The sequence below is a fragment of the Epinephelus moara genome, chromosome 9 (assembly GCF_006386435.1).
Source record: "Epinephelus moara isolate mb chromosome 9, YSFRI_EMoa_1.0, whole genome shotgun sequence".
Taxonomy (NCBI): domain Eukaryota; kingdom Metazoa; phylum Chordata; class Actinopteri; order Perciformes; family Serranidae; genus Epinephelus; species Epinephelus moara.
In genome coordinates, this window is record NC_065514.1 from 16530421 (window position 1) to 16543861 (window position 13441).

Below are 13441 nucleotides of genomic sequence, written 5' to 3' on the forward strand. Positions count from 1 at the left end.
ACAGCCACACACATGCACACACACAGCACTTGCAGCCAATTCAATGAGCCTTGGCCATCTCCCAAATACAAATGAAGACTTCCAACAACTCCTCTGTTTCCTCCTGACTCCCTGATGTTATCAGAGTAATACAACTCTCTCCCCCTCTCTATCATACACAGAGAAGTAAGACGGAGAGAGGGGAGCAGTCTATGATTTCTACCAGAAAGAAACATGACAGCTGAACCAATAAGAGGGAGAAGAAAAGACAGAAAGAGAGATAATGAGAGAAATGGACCCTCCGTACTGATGCTATCAGTGAAATCTCAGAGGAGGAGGAGAGCATGAAGGCAGACAGAAACAGACAAGGATAGGGACTCTGAGCTGAGTGATGTTATCAGTGAAATGTCAGTCGGGCCAGTCAGCCTTAAAACAAGACCTATCAGGAGCACGGCAGCACTGCCAGGGTGTGACAGAGACTCTGGAGTATAGTCTTCAGGTTGTCCAACATTTGCACACCAACACCTGGTTATTTGACGACATTGTTTTCTTTGGACTGCAGGAAATAACTTGCCCTTTATGTCATCTTCCAGACAACGTGGGGTTAGGTTTTCATATCAGCAGCAGATACAGACACACAACTGATTTTGTTTGTTTGAGTAGAATTCAGGGTTGTAAAAAATGCATGGGACCCAAAAAATGGTGAGGTCTAAGGTCACAGTTCTAAGGCCCTGACACACCAAGCCAATGGTCGGGCGTTGGTCAAAGTTGGGCGATTGGTGAGCCTGTGCCGCCTTTGTCTGTGCAGTGTGTCCCACACTGTTGCCCCTTGTCACCCCAATCAGATTTTTTTGGCCGATTCAACAAGTTGTATTGGTGTAAGCACAGCGGAGCCCATCAGTAATGAAATCACTCTCATTGGCAGTTCAGCTAAGTGCATTAGAAGAGAAACGGAGGTGAGCAAAGTAAACAAAGAGCTAAAGTCTAGAGGGAGTGAGGTCAAAACAAACTTGTTATATAAAGTAGTAGAGTATTAGACAGGACAGCAAAGGTGAAGCTTTCGATTTACTAGTCCCATCTACCTCCCAACCCTCACCCATGGCCATGAGCTCTGGGTAGTGACCAAAAGAATGAGATCTTAGAGATAGCCTTAGAGATAGGGTAAGGAGCTCGGACATCCAGAGGGAGCTCGGAGTAGAGCTACCGTTTCTTTGCGTCAAAAGGGGTCAGTTGAGGTGGTTCGGGCATCTGATTAGGATGCCCCCTGGGCACTTCCCATTGGAGGGGTTCCGGACACATCCCACTGGTAGGAGACAGACCCAGAGCACGCTGGACACATATCTAATCTGGCCTGGGAACACCTTGGGTTCCCACAGGAGGAGCTAGAAAGCGTTGCTAGGGAGAGGGACGTCTGGGGTGCTTTGCTTGGCCTGCTGGCCCCAAAACCCTGCCCCAGATAAGTAAATGAAAATGGATGGACAGGACAGATCCAGGATGAAAGGCGGAGAGAGACGGGGGGCGACATGCAGCAAAGGGCCACAGGTTGGAATCAAACCTGCAGGCACTTCAGCAAGGACACAGCCTTTGTACATGGGGCGTCCACTCTACTAGGCAAGCTAGTGGGCGCTCCACATAATCGTTTCCTGATGTTATGGTAAACCAAAGGTTAACGCTGTTTTAACGTAACGTTACATAACTTATGTAGGTATGTGATGTACTTCAGTCATGTGACATATTTACGTCATGTAGCGTACTTATCTTAACCCAAAACATGATGGGTTTTTTTTACTGCCTAGGTCTAAAAGCGTCCGCCTACTAATGTTGACCATATGTTACAATGTGTAAGGGGGTGTGCAAAGCATTGGTATTTGATGACCTGGGAAGACGAACGGGTTAGCTGTCTCATGTCAGGGAATCTCATCACTAAATGGGTCAGTAAAAGTAGCAAGAAGTGTGTTGCTCTGAATAATGGAAAGTAGAAGTACATATATTTTAGCCCAAATATACTCGATTAAGACTAAAACATATTCTCCAAAACAGTGACTCCAAGAAGAACAATTAATGTGACATTTATGACTCAAGTACATGTAACAGAGCAAGTTTACCATGTTACTACCCACCACTGGAACTGGGCTCCAAAATGGGGAAAATATATTTATTTTCAAATGAACCCACATTTATAAAGAAATGATTGTCAAGAGCAGCCAATGGGTACCACAGCTGCAACAAATGGTCACAGCTTCTTTCAGCAGGTATTCACGGACATTCCCCATTCACACACACACACACACACACACACACACACTTATATACACACACATCTGCACATGCATAAATCTTTCACCACTGCACAAGTGAGCTTTCACTTTCTGGCTGACAACCCACTATTTAAACACACACACACACACACACACATACACACATACACACACACACACACACACACCTGTCAGTTTGAGTTATCTATATTGTTTTTACACTTTGTCCCTCTATCCCTCCTCATCCACCTCTTTTTCCTCCCCTACCTCCACCTATTCTCTCCTCCAGTCCCTCCTTCCAACTCCCCCCGGAGCACATTTTCTCCTTCTTTTCTCCTCCACTCTCACTCCTCCATTCATCCTCCCATCATTGAACTCCCTTCCTCTCCCCTTTGATCCTGTACATTCCCTCCCTCCCTCCTCCTCCTATCCCTTCTTCCATCCATCTCTCCCTCCCTTTCTCTCTCCTTTGATCCTATACATCCCCTCTATCAGCCAGGTCTTTAAAGATTTGACCCCTGCATTCCTCGGGTAACTCGTGACCTCCTCGCTGCATGCGTACGTGTGTGTTTCCGTGCATGTAAGTGTGTGTACACCTGTGCAAAATTAGGTCTTTTCTCTGTGTGTTCGTATGTACATGTATGCGTCTGACCATGTATATATGAACATGTGTGTGTGTGTTTAAATGCTTCATCATCGTGGATTATGGCAGCCTCTCCAGAGCTCAAAGCCGACCTTTGAAGATAAGTTTATTAATTTTCAAATACGAGACAAAAGGAAGGAAATATGGGGCCTAGCTTTGCTACATACGAGAGACCGAGAAAAAAAAGACAAAAAGAAAGATGATGATTTCATCGCCAAGCCACACAGAGAAAAATCCCCAGGCCTACATCTTTGACAATAATGATGACTGAAAATTGTTTTTCCCCCTCTTTTTGTAAGGAAAATCCATCCTCGGGTATAATTGATATATCCTATTCCTTTTGATCTTGAACAGTTCAATCAATGAATGTTGACATGAACAGCTCTTTCACAGAGCCAGACAGCTGAGGTCTGTGTGCACACACAAAGTTTCTTTCTCTTTTTAGTTTTCACTGGACGGAATATATTTAAGCCGGGTTTGATCTTAAGTAGACGATGTATTTTCATTTCTACCATAGCTGCAACTAATGATTATTTCCACTGATTACTCAGTTATTTCTAATGATGATTTAATGAATCTTTTAATCTATAAAATGTTAGACAATGACAGCACATCACACCGTACAACACAACACCATATTCATATTGTATGTGTCAAAATCCAAAATAATCAGTTTGCAATGATAAAAAAAAGTAATAATTCGACTCATCTGAGAGGCTTCAACCACTGCACACTTGACTTTTTTTTACTTGAAAAAAAACTTTATAGAAGGAAAGGTCTAACAGGGTAAGAAATCATTTTAACCCCCATGCTATCAAATTGACAAATTGTTTTATGTATCAAAGTTCAAGTTATGTTTTATCATGTATTGTTTGTTCATTTTCTGTCAGTCCACCAATGGAACACCTTTCTTTAACCCCCCTATTTTAGTATTTATAAGCACTAAATAACATTTAGTCAGTAGTCAAATTATATAGTTGTGTGCATCTATGGAGACATTTACATGTTTATTTAGAAATTTAGATGTTAAAGATGTTACAAGTCTATTTTACAACACATTCTCTCAGATTTGAAAACTAAGGGGTGGCGTTTCATTTTCTGCAAAGTAAACTTCAGCGTTCACAGGAAATGTGGGCTTTGTCACCAAAACTGCTTTCAGTTACGGCAACAAAACTGGGCTTAGAAAAGGAAATCACGATTTGGGTTAAAATAAGTACTTTGTTACATAATTTAAATAAGCTAACGACTATGTCACGTGTCACATGTGTGTGACATATATGACACGACACATATGTCTCGTGACGCTAACTACAGAACATGTGACACAGGTGACAAGCACTGGTCCCCTCAACCTAATCTCATGGGAAGGCGTATAGATAGCACGTCATTTTTAATGACATTATACGTGTCATGTCTATGACTAGCCACCACTATTTAGGTTCACCAAAATTTAGGAGAAGGGTTAGCTCATAGACATATGACGCACACTTTAGTTTTCGGAATGTAACTTTTTTTTTTTCTTTGGGTGTATAGGTTACACATTTTTTCAACTGGAAAATGTAAGAATCATTTCAGGCCTACAGCAATGAATTATTAAAATGTTTTAAAAAAAATAACTGTTATTCAAATCCACATCATTTTTTGTAAAAGCCACATACACACAGCTGCACATTGCCTGCCCCCGTCCTAGGTGAAAGTCCTGTGTTTGTTTGACCCATTCTGTGCTCTTTATACTACATCATTGCCGCAGATAGGTTTACACTTGAGTTAGCTCCATACCTATACAGATGCTAAACGGTGCCTTGTGCATCGGAATAAGACGTCGATGGCGACTGCTGCATGTTACGCCCTGGGTTTGAGAACAGGTTGGTATTTTACTATATTCAAATTCATCATCTGTTTATACTCCAGCCTAAATGTTGGCAAATACATAAATATATGCTTATATGTGCCTACAACTGTCACTGCCTTGAAATGATAAATGGGAGGTCTGTTACAATGAACATTTGATCCATGCAGGTCACACTGATGGCCAGCACACAAACCACATTTATATGTAGCTGTGAATACAGTTGGTCTTCTCTTTCTTTCTGTGTGTGTGTTCTCTGTTTCTCTCTTTATCTCTGTCCAAAACCTCTTTTTCTGTCTCTCTCTCTCTCTGTCTCTCTCTGTCTCTCTTGCTCGCACTCTCGCCCTGTAAAAACATTCTTGTGGGGTGCACTTACCTTGGTGCCCGGACGCAGCCAAATATTTAGGCTGTCACAGGGAATCAGCCTCAAACCAAATGGCTGGAGGTCTGTGTTCATGTTCATGTGTGTGTGTGTGTGTGTGTGTGTGTGTGTAGTGGGGATTGTGGTGATTGAAATGTTGACTTCTCAAACCCCCCACTCTATCCTGCTTCACTACACCCTGAACAAGCTGAACATGAGTCCCAACCAACACACCCTCAGACACACACATGCCAACACTATATGTACACACATCTATCATGATAAAACATTGGATGACAAATGAAAATTGAAAGAAAAAAGGGTCAGTCATAGTCAGCGATTAGCCAATCAGTGAGCTGACAGAAAACTATTTGCTAACAATTCTGATAATGGATCAATTGATAAGGAAAAATGTCAAATGTTAGGTGGGTTCAGCTTCTCAAATGTGCAAAATTTTCTGTTTTACATCATTAAAAATCGCACGTCTTACGAAAAACAAGCCATTTCAAAATGTCACTTTGGACTCTTTGAACTGTTTTCTGACATTTTATAGATTGTACAATTATTTAAATAAAAGTTACCGACAATATCAATGTCTGTGACACTGCAACTATCGATAGAATCACCTGATTATCAATGGAAAAAAAGCGGAAACATGAGAAACATAACTTTTCTAAGCCTAACAACATACAAAATTGAATTCTTTCATTATTATATACATATATGCAAACAATTGTAAACACACACACACACACACACACACACCACACACACTACGATGGCACCTGTCATCACACACTCAGTGACCAAACAGGAGAAAAGACGTCGACTGTTCAGAGACTTTCTGCCTCTGTCTGTCACTCCTCCTTTCTCTCTCATTCTCTCTATCTCTCTTATACACATACACAAAGACACGCACATACAAAACTCTGCACAGCAGCTAGCGAGCCACCGAGCCCATCAGTCCCCTAAGAAACAACATGAGGGTCTTGAAAACACAGCGAGCCACAAGGAAAACAGCCATCAATCTCTGCGACTTGTCTGTCGACTGGAGGAGCGCTGTTAATCTTTAGGACAGCATGAGTCAAGAACAACACTGTTTCATGCCGAGATTCTAACCGAGGCAGCTGCGAGCACTTAGTCATGATACACACTGACCATCTGAGCATTCATATCGCGTGTGTGTGTTATCACGCAAACAGAGAGAGAAGTAAATAAGATTCAGATTAGCCGCATTCATGCAGCAAAATGTCTGTTGCAGCCACTGAAAGATTAATTATCACCTGCCAAATGGTCTCCAGTGTCACTACATTAGTTATAATCAGTGCACGAGTATTTAGACAACATGCTGTCATACAGTAGTTCATGTGATCTTATGACTGTCAATGACAGCTTACTTAAAGTAGAAGTCAATGGCATCAGTTGGAAGTCTGAAAAGCATCCCAGGCATTTTGATTGTAAGTAAAAATCCTTTATCAATACAAGGATGACCAACGTGTTTCCACATAAACAGTCTAGTTTTCTTCATCACCAACACCTCGTCCACTGACCCAATGCAGCACTACTCATTTCTTATTTTCAAAGCAGAAATAAATACACATACACATATACACGTAGTTTCTGCCGAGGTCAGACAGTTTGACCTCTTCAAGACTCCAAAGGTCACTAATGGACTTCCCATGGACCACTGCATGACTACGGTCACATAAATTACACTGATCAACTTCAGAAGCCTGAATCTTACAGGAGGAAAATACTTCATTCATACTTTTATTATTTCATGCAGGTGAATTTGAAGGGCAGAAACTTAGTTTAATATTGTGAAAATTTCTGTTGTGTAATGTAAGAATTAGCAGCTAGCACATGTGGGCTAACTCAGATACAGTAAAGATACAGTATTCAAAATCTTCAACCCATAATTGCTTTCTAAACCTTTTCAGGACTTTTCTTTTTTGTTGCTGTTGTTTAACCCAGTTTTAACCAGGGAAGTCCCATTGAAATCAGAAATTTCTTTTGAGGGGGAGACCTGGCCAAGACAGGAGCATACTAAGGGGACCATCCAAATCCAATTATATGTGGTTGAGGGATCTAGTGTTTGCTTTTTTTTTTCTAAAATTGGAGAATATCAAGTTTTTGTTGCGGAAACATCTGAAAAATTCAAATCTACTTGGGCTACTATCTCTTTCCTCTTTAACATAGTAATAATAATAATAATCTTTATTCATAAAGCGCTTTTAAAATCACAGTTACAAAGTGCTTTACATGTCAAGAATTAAAACAGACAAGACATGAGAACAACTGTTAAAAGAACTGATAAAAACACAGTCTAAATTAGAGCCCGACCGATACAGATTTTTTGGGGCCGATGCCGATTCCGATATTATGGAATAAAAAAATCCGATAACCGATATATCGGCCGATTAAATTTTTACGTTTTTCAATTTGAAAAACCGCGAAATACCTGCTTTTGATGGCTTAAATATAGTTCAAACACTCGTTACAAAGATATAAATTGAAGGAAGAACATTTTACTATTTTCAAATACTTTTATTATCAGAAATTGTGTTGAACAAGCAGCATATGAACAATTTGAACACAAAATAAATCAACAAGCAGCATATGAACAATTTGAACACAAAATAAATCAAAAATATGATGTGCAAAAAGGCAGTGAACCTCTGGGAAATAAAATAATCATGCAATGTCTATATGAATTAAGACATTCACATGTATGTTTACAGTACCAGAGTTCTTCTTATTATTGCCAATTTAACAGAGGTAGGTTTAACACCACATTCCCTGCATTTCATTAGTGATGAAAAATATGAGTGTTAACATCGGCGTCAATCGGCCAACTTTTGGCCGATTGCCGATTATTCTCTAATGGCTATAATCAGCAGATTAAATCAGTCGGGCCCTAGTCTAAATTAACTTAAAACTCATAATTCTTACTTCCTTTTTTGTAATACCCTCCTGCATTTTATGTATTTATTTATTTTGTGTATACTCTCTTCATAATTAATGCTATAAGGGGCTATTTGGCATTTGAGGTAGTCTGATTTGTTCTGTGTTTGTAGAGTTTGAAGATAAGAACTAGATGGAGGGATTGTTATTTTAGGGTAAATAACACCAGAATTCCTAAAGTAACTGGAAGATATAAAGAGCTGGATAGAAACCAGAGGATGTGCAGCCTCTGTGATGATAATCATGTAGGAGATGAGTGCCATATTTTATTTGAATGTCAGAATGTAAGCTTAATGACTTACAGAGAAAGATATTTGCCGAAGTATTAGTTAAACTGTCCATCTATGTTTGAATTAACTTTGTTATTACAATCAGATAAGCTAACAAGTTATTTGTGAACTAGGTGTTTTTTAAAGAATGTCCTTCCTTTGTTAAAGTAAGCCATGCCATGTGCCATTGTTTTGTCACTGTATATGATGTTTGTACTCCATGTCATATGATATGGTCGTGAGCCGATGAAATTAAATTAAAGAAAATAGAAAATTAAGAGTATAGTGTATGATTGTATCCTTTATGTTTTTGAGAATAAATATGCTAAAAAAAAAAAAGTGAAAGCATAGTTTTTCAAAATTTCTATTTTGTTTTTGTTTTTTTATATTTTTAATAGAGTAATAGAGCCACTGTTGGAAGAAAACAAAATCTCAGATTTCAAGAATAAAGCGTTCATATTTCCTTCATGAGTAACTTCAGTTAATTAAACCATTCAAAACCCCAGTGGATTAGCTGAAAAATGTATTGTCAACAACCATGTCTTTCTTAGCTCATAAAAGGTTGTCGTTTGGAGATTAATGCGCTCACAGGGCGCGTCTTTGAAATGATACAGCTCCTCTCCGAAACACTGCCTTCGGGCTTAAAGACACCAAACATCCTGCAGCAAAGGATGATGTTTGTTAAGACAACATGCTCTAAGCACTGGACAACAAAAACAGCAGGCAGCAGTGCCAGAAATAAATCTCCAACTTTCGACTCTGCAGAAGTCAGATAGAAAGAGACAGCGGGAATCAAAAACCCACACGGCGCTATTTACGAGGATCTGCAATTCCCTTAAACCACTGGCCCGGACTCAGACCCAAAGTACCGCTGGCAGAACGAAGCGAACAGGCCACGCAAACACAGCCGTGCACGTTCACATTAATATGCATGTAAACACTTTCCGTCAGCTAGCATCAATTCACTTGTTCTAAACAAACAACAACTCTCGACCTTTAACACCGTCACCAGTGCAAATCCCAAGTCTAACACACATAAATAAATGTCATGAAAAATAGGCGCTAGCATCCAAGCCATCGGAGAAATGCATCTGTTTACTGTGGTGATCAATAAAGGAGACAAAGGGATTGAGAGAGATAAACAGAAGGTAAAAACAATATTTAGAGAGTGGAGGGAAAGACAGAGAAGAAAGACAAAGTGATAAAGAGGCATAGGTGGAGAGATGGAAAGACAGAGAGAGCACGTGAGACAGAGGGAAGAGAGGGATGGTTGTTGTTGTGCAGACGTCTGCCACGACCCACAGCCTCGCAACCACAGACTTATAAACAGCCAACAAAATATGAAAAGCATCCAAACATCCTAAATGTGTTGGGAGTTCAGCTTTCAGAAAAGTGTCCCTTTTCCATTCACTGAAGATGGCACACACATAAGCACGCTCCTGTCATGTGAGGTTACGACCAAAATAACAACTGTCAGAGCTGCAGAAATGATACCAGATACACTAAAAAAAAAAGATTTCCACTAATTTTAGATCAGGGGAAGAAGTGCTGTGGGAAGAGGACAACGAGTGAAAGACACACACAGATGTATGGGGACAGAGCGCGGTTTGTATCTGATTTTAGATCACAGTTCAGTTGTGAGGATTCAGCTGCAAAGTATTCCTATGAACGAAACCCGCTTTCATGTCTGTAGTGTTGCTGAAGTGACACGTGCTCTGACTGATACATCTTTAATAGGCTGTGAAATGGTGATAAATGTAAGTGCTAATGCCAGCATGCTAACATGCACACAATGGCAATGCCTAAATGCTGATGTTAAGAAGAGGGACTCTCTTAAAACTTGGTATATCACCTAAGGTCAGCGCCTTACATCCTGCGCTACAAACGTGGCTTATTCTCATCTCGTCACTTTTTAGCCCTGTTTCCACCGAGCAGTACGGTACAGTACAGTTCAGTACAGTTCAGTGCACTTTTTTTCCGTTCCCATTGTGAAAAGTTGTGGATGGTACCAATGGAACCGTTCCATACCGTCCCCATTTTTGGTCCCCCCTCTGTTGGGGTACCTAGCACACATATCTGGCACTAAAAGGTGGAGCTGTGAACACTGCAGTCAGTTCGTTGGTCAATAGCGGACAGTCACTCTGCTCAAGGCTGAGTCGTGACTGTTTTTTTAACCACTGTTCATACCGTGGCAAGTTTTCCATTAGGAAACTATAACTATAAAAATAAAGGATGTTTTGCTGCCTCTTGCAGCAGCTGGAGTTGGAGAAATGTTGCTCAATGAGTTCCATTGACCACACCTTAAATTTCAGTATGACAACTTTGACCATTACTTTGGTTTTTCATGTCTCTCTTAAATTACACAGACTTTAAGTAATGAGTGGATCTTCAAGGATTTAAAAACATATATTAATTTCAACTGGATTTTGTAAATTGCATATTCTAATCCTCACTTGTAGACAAAAAAAAGGATTGCAGGGTATCGTTCCTGTGGGTGCCGGCTGCGCTTGCCTGAGAAGGACTAGTTATGGTGATCATCAATGTCCAAAGATACACTTAAGATTTTTGCTGCTCGTACTGCTGGCACAGCACGGCTGCAACTGCATTTACACATCCCTGCAGATTTTCAAATGACTTTCTGATAAATTCTCAAAGCGGACACCATAACCATGTACTGGAAAATACGCACAATTGAAAAGTGCAAAAATATATAGACATTTTGATGGACTAAATTATGTCCAACAGCTTCAATCTACTCAGATGTGGGGTCTGTATTTTTGTAGGCTATCAGTGTAGTGTCTTTTATCCATTAGATATCCAGTCCAAACAAGCTTACAAGGTAGAATATTAATTTCCACGTATACAGGTGTGAGACCAAATATACAAATTATAGGAAAACATAGTGTATTCGGTACGCCTTCATACTTATAGCTTGTTTTATTCAGTCTAGTTTGCCAAATTTGCCAAATTTTAGAAATAAAACTTGCTCACACTTTGATACTCAGTCCTACTTATCATTTTCACCAAACTACAAAGATCAGGATTTTTGTTATGCATTCTTGAAAAGCGGGTTATCAAATTTGTGCTCAGAGCATGGGCTAAGATGATAACGGTGCTTGCCTAAACGTGCATTGCTGCGTCCCGCAAGGGAACTGCCCATTGGTTCGACAGCCCATTGGTTCGACATCCCATTGTTCCGACCATATTAAACTCATTGTTCCGAAGTCCATTCCGAAATCATCATGATGCCCTGTGGTTAAGGTCTGGTTAGGTTTAGGCACAAAAACCACTTGGTTAGGGTCAGGAAAAGATCATGGTGTGGGTTAAAATGAAAAAGAAAGTGACAAACACATAAGCCGTGAGCCTGCTCCGCCTCAAGCCGGTCGCGGCGCACCATACGCCCACCGCGAGCCGTTCAGCACCACGGACAGTCGGACTAATGGGATGTCGAACCAATGGGCTGTCGAACCAGTGACATGGACCCTCCCGCAAAACCATGCACCAAGTTTTTAGGCACTCTCATTAAGAAGGTATAATGTTTACCATGTTTATCATCTCAGTTTAGTGTGTTAGCATACTAATAATTTCTAATTACCCCAAAAAGTACTGGATAAGTCTCAAGGTAAGGGACCACCAAAGTTACTACATAAAATGTATCCCAAGGAGAACACGAATGTCTGAAACATATTTCAGTACACTGAATTGTTATCAAGACATTTCTCTCTGAACCACAAGTGTCATTCTCATGGGATACTCCACAAGAAAAGTCAGAGAATCACCAAAGCTATTAGGTTTAATCCTCTGGGAGCCATGAATGTTTGTACTAGATTTCATGAAAATCCATCCCATAGCTGCTTGGACATTTCACTAAACCAAAAAGTCACCCTCAAGGTGGTGTTAGTGCAGAATTTAGGGGATTAAAATCTGTGTGATTGATCCTCTGGGGATCATGAAGGTCTGTACCAAATTTCATGGCAATCCACTGAAAAGCTGTTCAGTTATTTCCATCCATTGGCCCAGTCCTGGACCAAAGCAGTGGACCAACCAACCACTGCCATCCACAGAGCCATGCCAAAGTTATCATATCTAGAATGGAGTCCAAAGCTATGAAAGTAACACCAAGGTTGTAAAAACCTTTGTAAAGGGACCGAAACATAGAGAAGACAAACACACACACACACAGGGTGAAACAGAGTGGTGAAATGAGCTGGGAGGCCAAACAGTGGCGTTGCTGTAAAGCTCTCACAGGTTTTATGATCTCAGCTACCGCAGCTCAGAAAAACCCCCAAAACACAAACAGTCTTTGGGTAGAAACAACCCTGAAAAACCTTTATCCACAGCGTGGAGCTGACTCTGAGTGGTGGGAGGAATCCGATACACTTTAATGTATGTGTTGGTCTGACGTGTGTGGACAATGCACGAATGCTTAAAAGCATATGTGCGTGTAATAGCTCACATACATTTCTCCGTGCTCTTAATTGTGTATCACTGTGTACAGTATGTGTGTGTGAACGTCCGTGTGGTACCAGGTGGTAATGGGGTGTTTTTGACCAGTTTTTAAAATGTTACATCATAGTTAACTGTATGTGGCGGGAGGAAAAAAAGAACAAAGAAAGAGAAATACAAGTGTCTCCATTAGAAGTCAGAAACATTATCTGCTTCTTGCCTCATAGGAAACTTCATAGGTAAAAAGCACAAGCACACACCACAGGTTTAAACATCTCTGCCTTTCTCTCTTTTACGGGCACAAAAGAAGTCAGAGCAGCGGACCATCACATTTCCAGTTGTGTTCAGACCAATATCTGTCACTCATCCAAGAAGCAACAACTATTAATCACAGTGAAAAGTGTTCCACGAAAAAGATCTTATCTATATGCTACAACAGGCTGTTAGAGCTGGCAACACTGTTTTCACCACTTTTGTACATGCTGGAGAGAAACAGTGTGTCGACCATGTGATACTAAAATCTCCAGTAAAACCAACCACTGTTTTGCAAGGTGAAATATACTGATACAAGGAGCATCTGGAACAATGATGAGCATCAAGCAGGACAACTTTAAAACCAATGATACATCCAGGACACCTGAGACTTTAAGGAAAGACTAGCATAGTTTTACA